The following is an 8,263-nucleotide window of genomic DNA, read 5'->3' as shown; positions in this document are numbered from 1 at the left end:
CAGAAAAGTCGCATCGGATTTTTTGTTATTAAAATGTGTGCATTGAAAAATAATCTGGATAATTGTTCTTCCTTATCATGCTAAATAAAAAAAATAGCATTCAGACCAATTACCTTCTAATTAATACATTTTACAGTTCATTAAGCAAAACGTTAGCAACGTGGTTGATATTAGGTATAGTTGCCTATAGTATATAGCCTACTCCAAGGTAAATGTGCTTTTGTGAGTGACAAGAAAAGTTTGTGGCCAACTACTAGCTATATATTTATACCACTTGATGGCGCAACAACCCATGTCAACGAACAAGCGGGAGACTGAAGGATGGGTTCAGATTTTTGTGGCACCCACACCCATCAAAGTTGCCCATCCCTGATCTACAGGGAAACTAACTACCCCATTCATAGGCTCTAAATGCTTTAGTGTCAATAGTATCTTCTGACCGGGGAGTTTTGTTAAGAGCCCCGACGCTTGATGTAACATTAACACGCATTGCTTGCGGTACTGTTTTGAAAACATAAGGAACGTATCTTTGATATCAGCGAGAAATCATTTTTATAAAACAAAAGGTTAAATTACTACACAACACAGTAGGTTGGTGGTACCTTAATTGGGGAGAACGGGCTTGCGGTAATGACTGGAGCGGAGTAAATGGAATGGTATCAAATACATCAAACACATGGTTTCCAGGAGTTTGATGCCATTCCATTTGCTCCGTTCTGGCCATTTTTGTGACTCTCAGCAGCCTCCACTGCTACACACCTTTATAGGTTAGTGTTCCCACTTGGCCATGTCTCCATATTACTGTTTACAGAAAACAGATGGAAGACAGAGACAACCACCTATGCTAATTAGCTATCTAGCATGCTCCAAACACCTGTGTGTAAGTGTAACTCGGGAAGTGTAGTGGAAGTGTAGTTTCGTCAGATGGACACATCTGTAGCTGTATGGATCTATGCAAAACTGCTACAGTAAGTGTATCTTTTTCATTTGAAGGATTATTTCTTGCTGATGAAATTTAAGGGCAATATGTTTCGAAAGCCGCATCGCAAGCAATGATTATTGAAGTTTCTAAAAGTTAAAAACAGCGTTGGGATTGTAGTTCACAAGTCAGTCTTGGGCAAAGCTAATTGCTGAAAACTGTGGGGAGAAGGCAGAATGCCGCCTAGAGTTTTTGAGAGCTACAGGGAAACCAAACCAGCCGCGGAAATGGTAGATAAATGACCCACGCAGCTTAACTTAAGGATCTCTACAGATCGGTGTCCCACCCTCGGGACGGTTGAGCTAATATGCACTAATGTGATTAGCATGGCGTTGTACGTAACAAGAACATTTCCCAGGACATAGACATATCTGATATTGGCAGAAAGCTTAAATTCTTGTTAATCTAACTGCACTGTCCAATTTACAGTAGCTATTACAGTGAAAGAATACCATGCAATTGTTTGAGGAGAGTGCACATTTATGAACTTGAAAAGTTATTAATAAACCAATTAGGCACATTTGGACAGTCTTGATACAATATTTTGAACAGAAATGCAATGGTTAATTGGATCAGTCTAAACCTGTGTACATACACTGCTGCCATCTAGTGGCCAAAATATAAATTGCACCTGGGCTGGAATAATACATTAAGGCCTTTCTCTTGCATTTCAAAGATGCTGGTACAAAATAATAGAAAAAAACAGTTTTTTTTCTTCTTTGTATTAGCTTTTACCAGATCTGTGTGTTATGTTCTCCTACATTCGTTTCACATTTCTACAAACTTCAAAGTGTTTCCTTTCAAATGGTATCAAGAATATGCATATCCTTGCTTCAATGCCTTAGCTACAGGCAGTTAGATGTGGGTATGTCAATTTAGGCGAAAATTGAAAAAAGGGGCAGATCCTGAAGAGGTAGGCAGGAAGAGAACATATCACTGTCTCAATAATCCCTGTTGAATGAATGCAACATGCAACAATTTCAAAGATTTTACTGAGTTACAGTTCATATAAGGAAATCAGTCAATTGAAATGAATTCATCAGCCCCTAATCTATGGATTTCACATGACTGGGAATACAGATATGCCTCTGTTGGTCACAGATACCTTACAAAATAGGTAGGGGTGTGGATCAGAAAACCTGTCAGTATCTGGTGTGACCACCAAAATCTTTGTAATCAAATGTATATGTACAAATCCAAGACCCCAGCTGCGGGATTTCAGGTCAGATGGAGTCTCTAATACAAGCATGCTATGATCAGTAGGTAATGTAAGGAGTGACGCTGGAGAGGAGAAGCAGGTACGGGGAGTCAAACATTTAATAGGGAACAGACATAGAACAAGACAGGAACACCGTCAGAACACTGGTAACACGGACATATGACAATCAATCCCGAAGCAGGGAACAGAGCTTGGGAACAGACAGATATAGGGAAGGTAATGACACAAGTAATTGAGTCCACGTGAGTCCAATGATCGCTGATGCGCGTGACGGGGGGAAGGCAGGTGTGCGTACTGATGGTGGCTTGAGTGCGTAATGCTGGGGATCCTGGCGCCCTCGAGTGCCAGGAGGAGGAAGAGCGCGCGCAGGCATGACAGTACCCCCCCCTCTAGGGGCGGCATGCGGCAAACTCCCAATGAACCGGCAGGGGCGTGGAAGCCTGGCGAGCCGGCTGAGGCATAGGAGCCTAACGATCCCGCTGCGGCGTGGAAGCCTGATGATCCGGCGGAGACATAACAGTCTGATAAGCCGGCTGGGTGAACAAGACTTGACGATCCGGCTGAAGCCCGACGTGGGATGGGCGCCTTCCGAGCCAACCGGGGCAAGGAAACCTCTCAAGCCAGCTAGGGCGTGGAAGCTAGACGAGCTGGCTAGGCACCCCCGGTTCCATCGGCGGCGACCAAGGACCGACATCACCACCAACTGTTGGGGATCCTGGCGCCCTAGAGCGCAGGCGTGACAGGTAACCCCTTATTAGAAAATACTATAAGATTGGTTGGTTTGAATTGTATAGGTACAAGATTGTCTAGAACTTAACCAATAGGCCTATGCCTCGTGTGTGGACGCGGGTTAAAACAGTCAATGAGTCAGTCATTGAGGGTTACTTGTTGCGGGCCTTCAGTATGATGACAATGCTGATCGTTTATGGTTGGGATTACCTGAGGGGACTCATTGAAAATGGCAACATTTTCACACTGAAGAACCTTGGTTTTGTTGGTAAAACCTGAGCAGGACTTGATCTGTCTCTTGGTCAATATCTTCTTCTTTTTTATAATATGTTTATTATTTCCCAATAAAAATTAAATAAAAATGACATTCATTGTACTGTTGAATGGGATGGCCAATTTAGAGGACAAAACAAAACTTAACTCACACATACACAAAATAAAACAAAATCCTATTAGGTGGTACATGTATAAGAAGACAGCATATAGTCATTACAAGCAGTGTAGTTAAGCCAAAAATAAATATTGAGTGGAGTACAGCACAGAGTAGCAGCAGATCATCAACCAGGTTATGAAGCGGCACTAGACCGTTTATCCAGTATTGGCTGCCATATTTTGTAAAACACTGGACTTCTATTGGAGGTATTGTATCGAATCTTTTCCATATGTATTACATTCCCTAAATCCCGTAACCACATTTCAAAGGTAGGTACAGTCTCCAATTTCCAAAATTGCAATATGAGCCTTTTGGCTAATAGAGTACAAAGAGAGACAGCTTTCCCTTCCTGGTTATTCCCATCAACTGTACCAAACATAGAGATCAATGGGTCTGGGGCTAGAACTCTATCAAAGGCTTTAGATAAGTAGCCCAGTAAGCATGTAACTTAGGGCATGTTCAGAATAAGTGGGTCAATGTCCCCTCATCCTGCTTGCACCTCTCACACAGTGGTGAGGTGTCCGGGAATATTTTATGCAGTTTTACTTTTGAGTAATGTAACCTGTGTATCACCTTAAACTGTACAAGGTTGTGTCTGGCATTCACTGAACTGTGGTTTATATTCCTGAGAGCTTCTACCCAGTCCTCATCTGAGATTTCTGAACCAAGTTCTTGTTCCCAAGCCCTTTTAATGGTGTCTGTGGATACCTCTATGTGGGTGTGTAGCACATCATACAGTCTAGAGACCGACCCTTTTGAATGGGGTTTGACAGGATCAAGCTATCTAATGTAGGACTATTTGGCTTCATGCCATACTGTGGGATATGTGTCCTTAAGAAATTCCTGATTTGGAGGTATCTGAAAAAATGTGTTGTTGGCATGTTGAACTTTCCCTGTAATTGTAGAAATGAAGCTAACTGACCATCTATGTATAGATTACCAATTGTTGTGAGCCCCTTCTCCCTCCTCTGTGAAAACACCACATCATCCAATGCAGGGTGGAAAGCATGATTCAGGCAAATTGGGCTGTCTATGTAAACAGTGGGTATGTTTAGAAAATACCTAATCTGTTTCCAGATCCTAAGCGTATGACAAATGACTGGATTAGAGTCATAAGTGACTTTTTTCACATATGATGGACTATTAACAAGTGCAGGGTGTGAGGAACGATGACAAGAGGCCTGCTCAATCAAAAGCCATGAAGGCATATCCTTCTGTCTCATCGCAGGTAAACTTTCCCTCCAGAAAGACACAACGTTCAGATTAGCAGCCCAATAATACAGTTTGAAGTGAGGAAGGCCAAAGCCCCCCTCTATCTTGTACTTGCATAAATGCTTCTTTGAAATTCTGGCTGCCTTGTTATCCCATAAAAATTGAGTTACTATTGAATCCAGTTTCTTAAAATAGCTTTGTGGTATGAATTGGGTAGACATTGGAAGAGGTAAAGAAACCTGGGTAGGACAACCATTTTTAATAGCGTTTATACGACCAACCAAGGAAATAGGCAGAGTTTTCCAAAAATCTATATTTTGTTTAAGCTGATATATTTTCATGTCCCAATTCGCTTTCAATAGCTGATCAAGGTCTCTTGTCACTACAATGCCAAGGCTTGTGAACTTGTCCCTCACTGTTCTAAACGGGGTAGATTGCAGAAATTGCATATCCACAGGCCGTGATATTGGCATCAACTCACTTTTTTGCCAGTTTATCTTGTAGCCAGAGAAGGAGCCGAATGTTTTTATCAAGTTAAGTAATGGTGGAATAGAAGTTTTAGGCTTGGACAAAAACAAAAGAACATCATCTGCATATAGGGACATTTTGTGCTGTGTGTCTTTTATTTTAACAGAAGCTATATCGGCACATGCCCGAATGCGAGTAGCAAATGCGAGTAGCAAGGGGTTCCATGGCTATAGCGAAGAGAGCAGGCGAAATAGGACACCCCTGTCGGCACCCCTTGAACAGGCGGAATGACTGCGACATTTCCTGATTGGTTACCACGGACGCCATTGGGTGTGCATAAATAATTCTTATGAAATTAATAAATTCCTTTCCAAACCCAAAATGCTCTAGAACCGACATCATATACTTCCACTCAATCTGATCAAACGCCTTCTCTGCATCAAGAGCTATTACCACTGCCTCAACCTTATGATCATGATACATTACGTTGAAAAGGCGTCTCAAATTGTAGTATATATGTCGGCCCGGGATTAAACCTGTCTGGTCAGGGTGTATGATGTCGGAAATATATGTTTTCAATCGGTTTGCCAATATCTTTGTCAACACCTTGTTTTCTATGGGGAGTAACGACACAGGGCGATACGACGACATCTCCATGAAATCTCTATCTTTTTTCAAGATCAGTGCTATTGTAGCCTCATACAGTGTTTGCGGGAGTTTGGCATTTTCTTGGGAGTGTTTAAACATTCGCAACATAAGTGGAGATAGACTGGCGCAGTACTTCTTATAGAATTCTATTACATATCCATCGGGCCCAGTGGCCTTGCTGTTTGGAAATTGTGCTATCGCTGTGTTAATTTCCTCTAAAGTTATCCCTGCATCGAGTGCAACAGCTGCTCCCCTGTCTAGTTTAGGAAGTTCACATTCAGCGAGAAAGCGTTCCATAGTTTGTGGACCAGTAGCATCGCATTTTGATTGGTATAGCTCTGAGTAAAACTGCGCAAAGCATTTATTAATATCCTGCGGATCTGTTACTATTTTACCCTTCTTGTCTTTTCTTTGTAAATAGCTCTAGATGCCTGTACATGCCTTAGCTGTCTTGCTAATAATTTATGTGTTTGTCACCCAGTTCAAAATAACTTTGTTGCGTTCTAGCAAGTAAAGAGCCCACCCGTTTCGAAAGGATGGTATTGTATTCATATTTTAACTTTGATCTTCTCAAGGACTGTATACGAGGAATTCATCCTAAAAACGTTCTCCTGTTCCCCTAACTCTCTTTCAATTTCTCTCAGCCTAGTATTGGCACGTTTCTTCCTCTCTGATGTATAAGAAATAATGTAACCTCTAATCACAGCCTTTAGAGATTCCCAAAGGGTGGAGTCGTCAACATCCCCCGTGTCGTTAGTTCCGAGGAAAAAGGCAATCTGCTCCTTCAAATACTGACAAAAAGCCTCATCTTTCAACAGGTATGCGTCTAAGTGCCACGGTCGCCGACCTGTCGACATATTGTCGAGTTTCAGCACCATGGACAGAGGAGAGTGGTCCGTAATTAGAATAGTGTGATAGGTAACCGACTCAGCTGCTGAAATTAGTTTGGAGTCCCAAAAAAATAGTCAATTCTGGAATATGATTTATGAATTGATGAAAAGAAAGAATAATCCCTGTCTGTTGGGTGCGTCAGTCTCCAAATATCGACAATGTTAAGGTTTGTCATCAATGTATTTAGACAGACACTGGCATTTGATTGTTGAAGTGACCTGGATAGCTGTTTATCTAAAAGAGGATCTAACGTACAGTTAGTCACCTCCAACAATAACACTTGTATCCGAGATATTTGGTATGGCCTTAAATACCCTTTGAAAAAATAATGGATCATCGAAGTTGGGTCCATATAAATTGACCAAGGTTATTGGTTTCGAATTCAGTGTACCAGCCACAATAATATACCGACCATTAGGATCTGAAATCGAGGTTGAGTAAACAAAAGGAATGTTTTTCCTTATCAGGATTGCTACCCCTCTCGCTTTTGCATCAAAGTTAGACTGGTATATTTGACCGATCCAGCCGACTCGTAGCTTGGCCTGAGCGGAGCGTTTAATATGAGTTTTGTCACGAACTGGCTCAAAGCCCGTAACAAAAGGGAGACCACATGGAGATAAGGAATAACAAACTATATTTATTAACTAAGGTAAAGTAAATACAATTAACAATGGTGTGTGTGTAGTCAGTAGTGTAGGTGAGTGGTTGCGTGTATACATGTGATAAGTAGGGGTGTTGAAGGGTGCCAATACAAACAAACCAAATAACCACAACCAAAATCTGTCTGTGTCTGACTGGAGAGAGTCCCTCCATGAATGGGGAAGTGGTGTATTTATCCTGGGAGACACTGGGCCCAGGTGTTTCCCATGTAGCTGACGACCCTCCCAACTCCGCCCACCGGCATCCTAATAAGGAAACAAGAACAAAGAGAGAATACGGCAGACAGAGTGGGAGGGTCGTCACAGTTTCTTGAAGAAGCACTATGTCAGCACCCAGTGATTTAAGATGAGAAAAAAACCTTAGCTCGTTTCACGACATGCCCTAAGCCATTACAGTTCCAGCTGACTATCTTTATTCCACCTGGTCTACTCTGTGCTCTGTCACTATGTGGCATTTCTTATTTTAGAGCAAATTGTCGCTGTCATACAAAACCCAGAAGAAAAACGTCCCGCCCTGCGGGAGCTTGTCATGCCACCTGTATTAATAAACGTGAACATAAAACACAGACCCCACCCCCCCGCCCGTCCCCCCTCCCGTCCCATTACTGGGTGACTTCCCCAAACGAAGCACTCCTTGGCTAACACACAAACCTTAGGGTGTCTAGACATACAGCTTGAACTAACTCGTCGTCTATAGATGCTCCGCATATAAACTAATATTAAATAACACTTAACTCTCACGTTAGGGAGTGAGTGGCGCTAAAACATGATATGCTAAACAATGCTATATTAGCCACAACATCTCAGCTATCATATAAGTCCCAATTTCTGATCTTCTGATCGAAAAGACATAGGCCGGAAATTCAAACACATTCCTGACCTGTTTTTTTTGTATTTGGCCATTTGGCCGGCTGACACAGCCGTTCTGTATCCTCAGCCGGGGAGCTTGCTTGTCAAGAACAGATCGGCCTCTTTTGGGTTGTCAAACGTACGTGTTGATCCCTCGACTGTCACCTTAAACCGGG

General features: G+C 42.2%; 1 long non-coding RNA gene across 1 annotated transcript; it reads right to left on the bottom strand.

The window, feature by feature from the left end:
- Nucleotides 1-7,196: 7,196 nt before the first annotated feature.
- On the bottom strand, nucleotides 7,197-8,229 carry LOC139558639 (uncharacterized). The gene is made up of 2 exons (XR_011671612.1): nucleotides 8,119-8,229; nucleotides 7,197-7,484 (listed from the first exon to the last, which is right to left on the bottom strand). It is a non-coding gene; the product is annotated as an uncharacterized lncRNA (long non-coding RNA).
- Between the last annotated feature and the right edge of the window lie 34 nt (nucleotides 8,230-8,263).

This window comes from Salvelinus alpinus, chromosome 29, assembly GCF_045679555.1.
Source record: "Salvelinus alpinus chromosome 29, SLU_Salpinus.1, whole genome shotgun sequence".
Classification (NCBI taxonomy): domain Eukaryota; kingdom Metazoa; phylum Chordata; class Actinopteri; order Salmoniformes; family Salmonidae; genus Salvelinus; species Salvelinus alpinus.
Note: the sequence above shows the minus strand (reverse complement) of the source record. Positions and strands in the feature narration are given on the sequence as shown.